Source organism: Cupressus sempervirens, chromosome 2, assembly GCF_028749045.1.
Source record: "Cupressus sempervirens isolate cs-2001-9-10 chromosome 2, ASM2874904v1, whole genome shotgun sequence".
In the NCBI taxonomy this organism is placed as follows: Eukaryota; Viridiplantae; Streptophyta; class Pinopsida; order Cupressales; family Cupressaceae; genus Cupressus; species Cupressus sempervirens.
The window spans coordinates 648,842,229-648,857,599 of NC_143119.1; positions in this window are offsets into that span (position 1 = coordinate 648,842,229).

Genomic DNA, 15,371 nt, shown 5'->3' on the forward strand with positions numbered 1-15,371 from the left:
GGAAATTCCAACATTGTTAGGAGTTGTGCCAACCCTGTTAGGAGTTGTAGAAGATAGAAGGACCCATTCTCCAAATAGCTTCTAAGGAAAGACCATTGAACTCACTATCCAACTAATCTTTCAGCTATTCCTTGTAGAATAATTGTTTATCTGTATTGTACTTTAACTCCTTTCCTTTGTCTTGTCAACTGGACAGATCACTATCAAACCTTGTAGACTAGGTCAAGAACCTTGGATCCAAATATCAAACTTGGATCTCATAGTAAAACCTTGGCAATGAAGCTTTCTTCACCTTTGCTCTACCATGCTTATCTTTGCACTCTTCTCTTCATGATTCTTACAATTATTCATCTATTCCATACATGATAAAGGAAAATATCCTTCATTTATATCAATCCATAAAACAATTCCCTAATTCATCTATTATACCTTCTCAATCAATTATTATAGGACCTCATTAAGAGCATGTTACACTTAGTAATAACATTAATCTTCACCTTATAACTTGAATAAATTTCTATATTTGTAACATTATGGTGAGCAATCTTAGCTACATCATCTCTAGAATATCTTCTTCACATCTTTAACTTCAACTTATCAAAATAACAACATTGCTAAGAGATCTAACAAGTTTACTAGAACATGCTTCTGTAAACTTTATCTTAGAATAGTCTTCACCGAAACTTGCAAAAATTCTTCTAGAATTAATATCTTATGCTTCTAATGATAGTTGCATATACTAGAGACTTAGTATTATCTCCCTTTAACCTTGCTTAGTGAAAATGTTCAACTATTTGTTTGTACCAACTTGTTCTTTATCGTTGTTCTTCTGTCAGATACGACAAAAAATTGCTATGTTGACATCAATGACAAACACAGTCATGAATGTAACATATCATCATGATAATGATATGATCATGTTTCTATGATACTCCCCCATAGAAGTATCATTAGCATTCATGCTTCCAATGGTCTCCCCCTTTGGCATTGATGGAAACATAGATGTAAAACATCTAGTTCCAAAAATGTCAATTGTAAAAGACTATAAACCTTTCTTTTAAAATCCTCTTCATCAATCATTCTCCCCCATTGATATACCTCAATATGCTCTATATCAGCTATAATATTTCCCTTCAATGTACTCTATATCAAACTATTTTTCATCTTGTAACTTCTCCCCTATTGAAATCAATGTCAAAGTTTTCAACAACCATCAATCTCTACAATAGTTATCTCTAACTTACTCAAGTGTCCAAAGACACTATTCAAAATAACATCCAATCAATAGTCCTAGATAACTCTATCCATCATAGATACTCCCCCATATAGGAAGCATCAGTATTTAGTCTAGACAAATAATAGTGCTTTGTTACACTAGAATGATGCACTTTTACATTATCTACTCTGACGTAGGAAGGGGCATAACCCATAGCATACCTCACAATACTCAAAAGTCTCTTTGGGAAGAGGCTTGGTGAAAATATTTGCAATATACTCTTTGGTGCTTGTATACTCCAATCTAATTTCCTTTTCTACAACTTTCTCTCTAAACATTTGATATTTGATAGAAATGTACTTAGTCTTAGAATGCAACACTAGAATCTTAGACATATTCACTATGCTTGTGTTATCACAATGTATGACAACAAGTTCACTAAATTCTATCCGTATATCCTTCAGCATCTGCTTCATCCAAACAACTTAATTACAATTGTTTATTACTCCAACATATTCTACTTTTATTGTACTATTTGAGGTTCATTCCTACTTCTTTCTTAACCAAGAAACCAATCTTCCTCCAAGAAAGAAAGCTTCACCAGTGGTGCTCTTTCTATCATCCATACTTTGTGCCCAATCAGTATTAGTATAATAATATAAGGTGAAATCATTAGATCTATCATACCACAATCCAAACTCTAGTGTTCCTTTAAGGTATCTAAATATACTTTTGACTACTACATAATTTGCTTCTTTGGGATCAACTTGAAATCTTACAACAATTCCAATTGCATTTGCTATATCCAACCTTGTGTTAGTTAGATATTGCAACCCTCCAATCATAGATTTTTACTTCTTCTACTCAACAGTAGGTGTCTCATCCTTTCTAGATAACTTGTGTACAATTACCATAGGTGTTCCAATAGGTTTACATGTTTCCAAACCAAACCTTTTCAATAGATCTTTCAAATACTTAGTCTAAGAAATAAAGATTCCTTCTTTGTCCTGCATAATCTATAATCCTAAGAAGTATTTCATTTATCCTATCATGCTCATTTCAAGTTCCTTATTCATTTCTTAAGCAAACTTGTCACCTTCATCATAATTTCCTCCAAATATGATATCATCAAAAAATATTACAAAAATCATTAATCCATCATCTATTTCTTTCTAGTATAGATTACTATCTACTATACCTTTGCTAAATCCAAGCTTTTTAAAATGCTTTTCTAACCTTTCATACCAAGTTTTGGGTGCTTGCTTCAACCCATACAATGTTGTCTTCAATCTGCATACTATGTCCTTGTCATCTATTAAAGGAAAACCTTTATGTTGTTCTATGTATACCTCCTCCTCAAGTTCTCCATTCATAAATGTTGACTTGACATCAATTTGATGCACTTTGAATTTCTTATGTGTTGCATAGGCTAAGAATAACATTACCACTTCTATTCTTTCCATAGGAGCATAGGTTTTTTAGTCTATTCCTTCTTGTTGTGAGTAACATTTACATACCAATCTTTCTTTTTTCCTTACAACTTCACCTTGTTCATTCATCTTGTTCCTAAATACCCATTTTGTTCCTATTACATTCTTGTTTGCTAGTCTAGGGAACAATTCCCATGTCTCATTCTTCACTATCTAATCCAATTCTTCTTTCATAGCTTGATTCCAATACTCATCTTTACATGCTTCATCTACATTCTTTGGTTCAACTTGATATATTAGACATAGTTCTTCATTGATTATGCTTCTTGTCATCACACCTTTATCTATGCTTCCAATGATCTACTCTAGTGGATGTTTCTTTGTTATATTCTTACCAAAAGTAGGAGTTATTATCTCAAATCTTAGCTCTATTGAAGGTTCTAAGCTTTGTTCATTCCTTTTCTCTCCTTCATTCTACAAATTATTGTTAGTCACAAAGAATACTTTATCATTCCTTGTTTTAATAATAACATTCTCATCATTATAATTGTAATCAACTACTCTTTCATGTATCCTGAATTTCTCATCAACTCTTACATTTGTACATTCCACAATAGTCTTAGTTCTGAGATTATAATATCCATGGGCTTGGATTTTCAATGAAGAACCAAGAAACTTACCTTCATCACTTCTAGCATTAAACTTACCAATATCATCATCTCTTTTAATGTAACATTTTCTACCAAAAATTTTGAAATGCTTAACTGTAGGTGAGTGACCAAACCATAGTTCATAAGGGGTCTTGTTTGTGTCTTTCCTCATGTGCAATTTATTCATAGTGTAGACTATTGTATTCACATCTTCTCTCCAAAACATCTTGGAAACATCATTCTCAACTATCATAGCTCTTGTTGCTTATGTTACTAACCTATTTCTTCTCTCTATAATACCATTTTTTTTAGGGGTTCTTAGAGTTGATACATGTCTTTTGATTCCATTAGCTTCACAAATCATGTTAAACTCATTTGAAGTAAACTCTCCTCATCTATTTGATCTTAAACATTTAATCTTCATACATGATTCATTCTCGGCTCTATTCTTGAATATCTTGAACTTGTCAAATGCCTCAATTTTTTCTTTAAGAAATGTAACCCACATCATTCTAGAAAACTCATCAACTAAAATTATGAAATACCTTTCACCATAGAATCCTTTAGTCTTTGTAGGACCACTAAAATATGTATGTACAATCTCCAACTTTGTTGTAGTAGTAAACTTTGTGTTGGGAAAAGAAGTTCTGGTATAATTTTCCAATACACATTCCTTGCAAATTGTGTTATTAGGCTTAACAATATTGGGTAAATCTCTAACTACAATCATACTACTAGTCTTCATCATTTTGTCAAACTTTATATGACAAAATCTCTTATGCCATAACCAACTGTCATCTACCTTAGCAAACAAAAATGTCATTTCAGCATTATTTAGGTGAAATAAATTACCTCTAGATTTGGTTCCTATTCCAATTACCTTTCCATCTTTGTCTCTGATCATGCATATTTTCTCTATGAACTATAATTGATAACCTTTATCCACTAGTTGTCCAACACTCAGAGGATTGTGTTTTAAACCATCAACAAAATATACATCCTTGGTGTTAGTCTTACCATCAAGAGTTGTAGATCCAATAACTTTAACATGACACACTACAATGTTTTCAACTCTAAGAATGACTGCATCATAGCTTTTGAAGTTAATGAACTCTTTCATATCACTATTCATATGATGTAAATAACCACTATCAATTATCTAATCAAATTTCTTTTCAACCTGTGATACCAAAGCCATTTTCTCTAGACTTTCTTCTTTAATAGCTATAAATCCTATTTCATCATCACTAGAACTTACTGCTTGTTCATCAAAATCATCTTCTTCATTTGCATACAAACACTATCTATCTCTTCTAGGTTTGAACATTCTTTTATACATTTTTTCTCTTTTAGGACACTTAGATGCATAATGACCAAACTCATTACAAGTCCAACATTTAAAAAAATTCTTACCATCCTTTTCTTTTCTTACGTGAATGGCTACTTCTTCTTCTAACTTTTTGTCCTCATCAGATCTGGTACATCTAGCAAAGTCTCCTCTAGCACTTATGCTCCTTGATAAACTAAGTCAAATATTTAGGGCACTAAAAGTTATTTCTGTTATGGTCAATTCTTCAAACTGTCTAAGCTCATTCTCAACTGCTTCAAGTCTCCTAAGTAATGTTTCCTTTGTGAAATATTTGATACAAGAGTTCAACAACTGTATCATTTTAATTGCTTTCTTAAATGGTGGCTTTAAGATCTTCAGTATCTTCCAAATCACCTCATCATCTTGCTTGGTTCCTCCTTGAAATCTGATACTTGCAGTAATTTTTGATATCTTGCCTACATATGTTCTTATAGATTCATCTTCCATCATTTTAGAATCTTGAAATGCACAAATCCAACTTTTTAGCCTTAATTTCTTAACTTTTCATCACCTTCAAAACTATTTCCAAAGCTTTCTAAATCATATGAGAAGTATTAAATGATTTTACTTAGTTGTACTCAATTTCAATAAATGCAAACAATAGTACTTCTCTAGCTCTCATGTTGCACATGAAAAGTTTTCTCTCTTCCTTAGTAAAAATTTCCAAAGCACTTTCAACAATAATTGTCTTTTTTAATTTTTTCAAGATCCAATATCCTGGACCCATACACAGTAGATGTGTCTTCATTTTTTCCTTCTAGCTATCATAATTTGTTCCATCGAACTTTAGACAATAATTTTTGAATATTTTTTCCACGGATCTCCCAAATTTGTTAAACTTTATCTTCAAAGACCTAATGCTCTGATACCAATTGTTAAAAATAATAGTCTGCCAAGATAACTGAGGGCAGGGGGTGTTTGGGGTGAATTAGCTATCCAATAATTATCAACCTTAAATAATCTTAACCATTCAATCAAAGTAAACAAAAACCATACTAAAATGCACATACACAATTAGATTTGTTAACTAGGGAAACCCTTGATCAGAGGGAAAACCCCCATGGGAATGATTCCCACAAGATGAAGTACTAATATAAATATTCCTTGTTAGAGGATAGACCCTGTTAGGAGTCTATTGCAACATTTAGTACAAATGAGTCCCTATTTGGAGACTTTGAATCCTTGTTAGTAGATTCCAACCTTGTTAGGAGTTGTGCCAACCTTATTAGGAGTTATAGAAGGTAGAAGGACCCACTATCTAAATAGCTTATGGGGAAAAACCATTGAAATCACTATCCAACTAATCTTTCAACTATTCCTTGTAGAATAACTATATGTTTCTATTGTAATTTAATTTCTTTCCTCTATCCTATCAACTAGATCAATCACTATTAGACCTTGTAGACTAGGTCACAGACCTTGGATCCAAATATCAAACTTCAGATCTCATAATTAAATATTGGCAATGAAGTTTTGTTCACCTTATCTTTGCTCTTATGATCTTTCCATGTTGCTCTTCGTGCTTCTTGCAATAATTCATCAATTCCATGCATGATAAAGGAAAATATCTTTCCTTTATACAGAATCCATAAAACAATTCCCTAAGTCAACTATTACACCTTCTCAATAAATTATTATAGGACATTATTAAGAACATGTTACACTTAGTGATAACATTAATCTTTCACCTTGTAACTTGAATAATTTTCCATATGTACAACATTATGATGAGTGATCTTAGCTACATTATCTCTAGAATGTCTTCTTCACATCTTTAACTTTGGCTTCTTAGATCAGGACCACCCCCATTAGGATTGCAATATAACATCTTGGAACACCTTGGAAATACATCAGCTCAAATTTTGATTTTAGATCTCTTGCACACAAGCCCACATTATCAAGAGATCCTTAATAGTACTCTCCATGAGTGTCATGCCAAAAAAAAAATAAAGGACAAAAACACACACACAATTTTATTTTTATTTTTTGATTAATTAATGTAATAGAACTATGATACAAAGATAATATGGTCGACAAAGGTTTAGATGCTAACTACAAAGGAGTTAATAGTCTGAAGGGTTTAAGATACAGAAAGCCATGGGTACTATAGAGTTAGATGCAAGATCACCAAAGATAAATAACAGGGTTACGACTCAGCTTGATCATTTCGTAAACAGATTATTAGGGTGGACTGATAGTCTCTTAGAAAATCCATTAATTAAGTTAAATGACAACTCTATTTTTACCCAAGTCCTACTCCATCAATTTGATTTAATGATTCATTAATCTATTGCCTCCTAAGGAAAATATTAGATTTATCACAACACTTGTTCGATATGATTGAACTAACATGCTAATTGAAAGACATCTTTCTCTTAATTACATAATCTTGTTTAGCCTCCATAATTACGATCGATATACCACTTACCTATAATGAAACTAATTATTTAACCTCCTTCTATTAACTTGATAACCTAAATGTCATTACGATTCTTAATCATTTAACATTAAGTGGTTCCAAAACTTTTGATGATCAATAAGATTTAACTATTCAACTAAGCTAGTTGTGTTTATAACTTAAATCAAAAATCTAGCTAGCCTTTAACATACATACCATAGAGATAAAATACCACCAATTAAACTACCTACATTTTAATTTAGAAATTATCTCTAACGTTCTTATAACAACCAAAATTATTAATTTGACATTTGCAATAGAAATTGATGACTAGAACCAATCAAATAAATCTACAAGTTATTCTAGACTTTATTTTTAAAAAATAGTATAAATTAAATCCTTGTGAATAATGCCAATATTAAAATCAATCTAACAAGCTCCTAATTTAAATAAACTGACCAATAAAACATTAAAAAAAAATATTCGAATTATAATATACTAATTTCAATTTTAAGCTTTTAAATAAGAACTAATTTAGTATTCTAACAACTAAACTATCATTTTTAACATAATACTAATCTAAATACTAAACTATTCTCACAAATAAAATAAAAACATTAGCTATAGAATTTCCCTCTCTATCTCCAATCCAAGTGGGACTGCCCACATGGGACAATGCGTCGTTCACGTACCTGACAGCAGGCAGTGTTGTCCCACACTTCCCATGATGCGTGGGGAAATGGGTAAGCCCAAACCCACGCATGGGACAGGGCCTCAACAAAAGAAGGCGCTAAAAAAAAAGGAGGAGTGTTTAAAACACTCAAAACAAAAAGAAACTTGGCTCAAAAGGCCCTGCGAAATCCTAGGAAGGTACGTGGGTCAATCACCCATAAAACTCATTGACTTAGTTTATAAGTCTACCAAAACTGACGCCAAGGAGGTGATTGGGTGGGTGGTAAATGCAAGATATAACATAAATTTTTATTGGTGAGGCTCTTGGATAAGCTCAATAGAGTTTTTGATTTGAAGGACTTTCTCTCTTTTTTTTTTAATTTATTTTTGGCACTCAATGCATGATTTGACCTGCACCAAGGTCATTCTTAAGCAGCTAGGCATAAATGCTTTAAAAAATTTATTGGTGAGAATGTCACAACATATACATTAAAATATTTTAATTTTCAAGCTATTCATTTATATTTCTTTTTATACAATGTAAAATTGGAGTTTATTTACAGCTCAAGGCATAATGGAGGGAATATTCTCTGTCACCAAAAGGGGAATTAAAAAATTTCTCCCATACATTTTCCAGTGAGCAAATTTGCTCCTAGAAGTGTCTATTCTCTTTTGAAACAAAATATTATGAACCAAGATGCATATGTTTGAGATATAGATTTCATTATTAAACTAGGTTGCAAAGTGATCCATAGTTTCATTAATCTATTAAACTATCATGTTAATGCAAGAGTATTCATGAGGAAATCTCTTAGCCTTTAAATTTTAATTGCATGTTCCATGCATAGATATCCAGTGCATACTATGAGTTCTAAATTTACTTCAATTTGAATACAAGGATTACAACTTCTTAATTCCATTGATTCCATATGAGAATGGAGAATTTGATGCAAGGTAAGATATCATATGCATGATTTACAAAGGTGGTGAATAATTCTATTACAACTTGCATGAATCCATTTGTGAATTTTGACAAGAATTGAAATATACCAAGGAAACCACATTTTTGAATTTGTGTTGATTACATCATAATTCTTATACAGCAATCTATAAGACTTTATCATATCCAATGCTATTTCTTTCATTACCACAATTGAAATTTGAATGATCATTAATCAAGAACATTTATCTATCAACTATTCCTTCACAATATAAGCCAAATTATGAAATCACAAAGAACATTGCAAGGAACTTCCATAATCCCCCTTTTTTTTTTCTATTATGCAACCTGGTTCAAGACTCCATCGGGAAAGAACCAGTAAGAAAACCCGATTTCGTTGCCAATCATTCACAATATAAATATACATATAATTACATCAAATTAACAATACAATGATAATTTCTTCAAGCTTCTTCACAATACTTTATCCCTTCAACTTCAATTCTTCATGGAACCACAAGGGGAAACAAGGCTGACCCAAGGCAATTCAACACAATCACAAAGACACAATTCAACATACACCCATCCGGTTTAACACACTAGATCCATCCATAGGACCTTATTAAGGGGGGGAGGTGGATTTTCCCAATGGGAGATGTCAATCACCATACCTTAACATAACCCTTTTGGGGTTAAAACTCAGGAACTTTCTTTGTTCCTCAAATGCCCTTTCAGGGCCAATTCAACAAGGATTTTCTTTCCTTTCCATACTCAAGATTTCACAATATCAACAAGGTATGTGATGACTGGTAGGGGCCCATACACCCTACCCTTTTTGTTTTCCCTCCTCTCACCATGAAAGGAGACTCTGCACCATTGAGGTCCAACTAAAACTCTACCCCCACATGGCCACTTCTTCCCTATCCAAGGGTGAGTAATGCCAAAAACAACCTCATGAAAACCCCTCAATACAATACATCAAGATGAACAAGATTACATCAAGAACAACACAAAAGAAACCCTCCAAATCAACCCAACATACAAGAAAACAACAATTAACAACACAACACAATGTGCAAGAACAAGCATGATCAAAACATGGAGAAAAAAAAATACAAAGCCAAGAATCCTACCTTCACCGAGGAGTGATGGTAACAATGGAGGTTTGAGAAGAGCTTCCTTTTCCTCCTTCCTTCCCCAACTATCTTCCAAGCTTTTTCTAAAAATAGAGATTGGGTGACTAAAACAAAAACTCCCCCAAAAGGCCTCTAAGTATGGTCCTTAACTCCACTAAGCTTCAAGTAACCCAAGATGGAGGTTGGTTTTACTAACCCAAGTAAAGAACAACCTATTTTCGAAATCAGCCTATAATAGGGTTTTTAAGAGACCCTAAGAGTCAACCTAGGAGGCTAAAGGGTTGGAAAGTACCCCCACCCATACCCTTACCCATAGGGGTACTTAAATTTGATGTTTCTAAGCCTTTAAAGGCTTATTAGGAACAATTAAAAGTTAAGAGAATAGTAAGATCAAATTACATCCATTAAAGTTGTCGACTTGCATAACCAAATGTGTTAGCATTGCATACATTTTCTTTCATCATTATACATATTTATAAGCATTAAATGGAAAAATAAAATAACTGAAGTAAGCATCACACATCGCAAAATAGCATAACAATGTTCAGTGTATTCAATAATGCTCTGACATGTCAGCATGAGTATCAAAATAACAATGTATCATTGGTGCTAGGATGGGTCGGGGTGAGGCCTCACAATGAGTCACACATCCCTATCAACATCAATGCCATTGAGTTTCATAAATTGGTTGGCCACCTATCTACATCATGCGCTCTGTCCTTCAAAACTTTTGACATCCCAACTATTGAGCCCGATCATATATTTCTACTTTACATAGCTGTCATGGATTCTAACTTTGCAGTCAAATGGTTCATGATAGATAATGGATTGGTGCTCTAAATCTATGTATTTAAAAATTCATCAAATAGGAAAGATACACTTAGGAAAATATCCTCAATGAGGTCATTACCATCAAAGTATATGACAACTTAGAGTGCACCATTGAAGGAACCATCCTACTACCTCTCAGAGTTAGCCCAGCCAATCAAGAAATGTTTTGTCATGTAGTTGATCTTAACCTTCCATACAACATCCTTCTTGGTCAACCATGATTCACACCATGAAGGTCATGTCATCCACATATCATCAATGCATCAAGTTTCAACATAATAGAACTAAGATAACCATCCACACAGATCCTAAACCCTTTTCTTATTGCAATGTTGTAGAAGCTTCATACACCAAGAATTTTCTTGGAATCAAAATTTAAAACACCATGGCTAGCTCCTCTAACACTTGCCATGATATAAATACCATTTTATCCTCCACCCTTTCCGTAGTTAAGATCAACTACCAAGGTTGCAAAGAATATAGTCTTTAAGATGCTTTTTTTTAATGCTTTACCACTTAATCCACATAGTCAAGGGTACCCAACATATCAAGGGCCAAAGCTAGATAATGCCACTCAACTAAAAAAACTTGGCCCTAGCACATTTTTTACCAAAGTTATCCTTGATTAAGAGGAAACAACTCCTCACATTAGTACATGGCTATATAGAGAGCTACCTTCAAAAAGTGAAGAACTTCTTGATCACTTCAAACAAAAATACCCATGGTCACATCACCTTGCTACCAAGCAATGGGATTATAAAGGAGGTGGTCTAGAATGTTAGAAGTTAGACATTAGGAAGCCTATTGAAGCATACAAATAAAAGAAAAAGAAAGGCTTAGGTTACAGACTCCCCGCAATTGGGGGCACCACGAAAGAGGGTCATGCCTTCATAAACATCCAAAATAGTCTTGTTAAGGTTGAAGACATTCCTAAGGAAGTAGAAATGAAATCCTATGATGAGATTTTCCTTGATGAAATTATCCTAGGAGCCTCTATTCTCTCCAAATTATCCCTAAATCTTATAGACTTACCACTTGCTCACCCTAGACTCATTGATTGGGATCAACTAGTGTTGTTTGTGTTGATCAATTCTCCATAGAGCATGTGCTCCTTAGATTCCTTGGATCCAAAAGGTTACTTGGGAAGGAGGAAATCTCCAATTGTAAAATTGAATAGAAAAATGAAACTAAAAAGAAAAAAGCAAAGCAAAGGCAACCTTTGGTGAAAACTCTTTTGGAGCACCATTGAATAACTCAAAAAATAAAAATAAAGTAAAGGATGCATCCAATGGTGAAAACCTTTTTAAGGCACACAAGGATGGAGATTTCATCCTTCCCCCATAGGATCATAGGCCCGCAATACCATTAGTCTTGATTGAAGAAACTAGACCAATCAATATTAGTCTAACAGAGTTACCAAAGATCACACACATTACAATGTCTCTACCACTTGACTAGGTAGAACTTCTCATTGAAATCCTTCATGAAAATGTTGATCACTTTGCATGGTCCTATCAAGACATGTTAGGGTTGAATTCCAAGTTAATGATACACTATTTTCTCATAGATCCAAAGGCTAAGCCTATGAAGAAAAAAACTTCGTAAGATGCATCCCAAAGTTGCTTTATTGGTTAAAGTGGAGCTACAAAAATTACAAGAGGTGAAGATCATCTACTTGATTGATTATCTAGAATGGATCTCCAACATGGTACCTATTAGTAAGCCTTCTAGAGATATTAGGATTTGCATAGACTTCAAAGGTCTCAACAAAGCTTGCCCAAAGGCTGATTTCCCATTGCCAAATATAGACATGACTATTGAACTCACTATAGGCCATGAGCTCATTTTTAAGGATTCAATCAAATTTAGATAGCAGAGGTAGATCATTATAAGACAATATTTACCACCCCTTGGGGGAATTTTATTATAACATGATGCCATTTGAATTAAATAATGTTGGGGCAACATATCAGCATGCCATGATGGTCATCTTCCATGACCTAATTTAGAGAACTCTTGAGGATTATGTGGATGATATTCTAGTCAAATATCTTAATTCTTTTGATCACTTATATCATCTCAAGGAAGTGTTTAATTAATTGGCTAAGTACCATCTCATGCTCAACCCTAAGAAATGTGTCTTCAGTTTTACATATGGAAAGCTCCTAGGGTTCATTGTTTCATGACATGGTATTGATATTGACCCTAAAAAAGTCCAAGCTATCATGGATATGGCTCCTCCTAAGACACTTAGATAGCTTTTCTCTCTCTAAGGGAAACTACAATCAATTAGAAGATTCATCTCCCAGCTCACTAATAACTATCGACCATTTACACATTTACTCAAAAAGGATCAAAATTTCAAGTGGGATCCTATTTTCCAATGAAACTTTCAATTGATCAAGCATTACTTGACCAATCTTCCTATCTTGGTTCCTCTAATTGTAGGATGCCCACTCATATTATACATCATAGCTACCCCAATAGCACTAGGTTCTCATCTAGCACAACTTGATGATGCAGGAAAAGAGAGTGTTATTTGCTACATCAGTTGTACTCTAGTTAGGTACGATCTTTATTACACAACAATGGAAAAGGATTGCTTAGCTATGGTCTTTTCCACTCAAAAGCTCTATCATTATATGTTAAGCCACACTATGCAACTAATATCCAAGATTGATCCATTAAAATATATGTTGTCATGCACATTACTTAGAGGGCATCTGGCTAAGTGGGTCATGCTTTTTAGTGAATTTGGCATCCAATATGTCAATAGAAAAGCCATCAAAAGGAAAGCTATAACAGATCACTTGTTCAATGTGCCTTTGGTTATTGATCACCCTCTCATTATGGAGTTTCCAGATGAACATCTTTGCCTAATCAAGGAACAACCATCCTAGAAGTTATACTTTAATGGATCTTACACATCCCATGGCTCCAAACCCAACATGCTCTTGCTCACCCTTGAAGGCAATTACATTCATAAACCTTTTAAACTCTAGTTCTAGTGCACTGACAACATCTCAGAGTAGGAAGAGAGAGTGCTATTTGCTACATCAGTTGTACTCTAGTTAGGTATGATCTTTATTACACAACAATGGAAAAGGATTGCTTAGCTATGGTCTTTTCCACTCAAAAGCTCTATCATTATATGTTAAGCCACACTATGCAACTAATATCCAAGATTGATCCATTAAAATATATGTTGTCATGCAGATTACTTAGAGGGCATCTGGCTAAGTGGGTCATGCTTCTTAGTGAATTTGGCATCCAATATGTCAACAAAAAAGCCATCAAAAGGAAAGCTATAACAGATCACTTGGTCAATGTGCCTTTGGTTATTGATCACCCTCTCATTATGGAGTTTCCAGATGAACATCTTTGCCTAATCAAGGAACAACCATCCTAGAAGTTATACTTTGATGGATCTTACACATCCCATGGCTCCAAAGCCAACATGCTCTTGGTCACCCTTGAAGGCAATTACATTCATAAACCTTTTAAACTCTAGTTCTAGTGCATTGACAACATCTCAGAGTAGGACTTCTCATTGAAATCCTTCATGAAAATGTTGATCACTTTGCATGGTCCTATCAAGACATGTTAGGGTTGAACCCCAAGTTAATGGTACACTATTTTCTCATAGATCCAAAGGCTAAGCCTATGAAGAAAAAACTTCGTAAGATGCATCGCAAAGTTTCTTTATTGGTTAAAGTGGAGCTACAAAAATTACAAGAGGTGAAGATCATCTACTTGATTGATTATCTAGAATGGATCTCCAACATGGTACCTATTAGGAAGCCTTCTAGAGATATTAGGATTTTCATAGATTTCAAAGGTCTCAACAAAGCTTGCCCAAAGGCTGATTTCCCATTGCCAAATATAGACATGACTATTGATCTCACTGTAGGCCATGAGCTCATTTTTAAGGATTCAATCAAATCTAGATAGCAGAGGTAGATCATTATAAGACAACATTTACCACCCCTTGGGGGAATTTTTTTATAACATGATGCCATTTGAATTAAATAATGTTGGAGCAACATATCAGCATGCCATGATGGTCATCTTCCATGACCTAATTTAGAGAACTCTTGAGGATTATGTGGATGATATTCTAGTCAAATATCTTAATGCTTTTGATCACTTATATCATCTCAAGGAAGTGTTTTATTAATTGGCTAAGTACCATCTCATGCTCAACCCTAAGAAATGTGTCTTCAGTTTTACATATGGAAAACTCCTAGGGTTCATTGTGTCATGACATGGTATTGATATTGACCCTAAAAAAGTCCAAGCTATCATGGATATTGCTCCTCCTAAGACACTTAGATAGCTTTTCTCTCTCTAAGGGAAACTACAATCAATTAGAAGATTCATCTCCTAGCTCACTAATAACTATCGACCATTTACACATTTACTCAAAAAGGATCAAAATTTCAAGTGGGATCCTATTTTCCAATGAAACTTTCAATTAATCAAGCATTACTTGACTAATCTTCCTATCTTGGTTCCTCTAATTGTAGGATGCCCACTCATATTATACATCATAGCTACCCCAATAGCACTAGGTTCTCATCTAGCACAACTTGATGATGCAGGAAAAGAGAGTGTTATTTGCTACATTAGTTGTACTCTAGTTAGGTATGATCTTTATTACACAACAATGGAAAAGGATTGCTTAGCTATGGTCTTTTCCACTCAAAAGCTCTATCATTATATGTTAAGC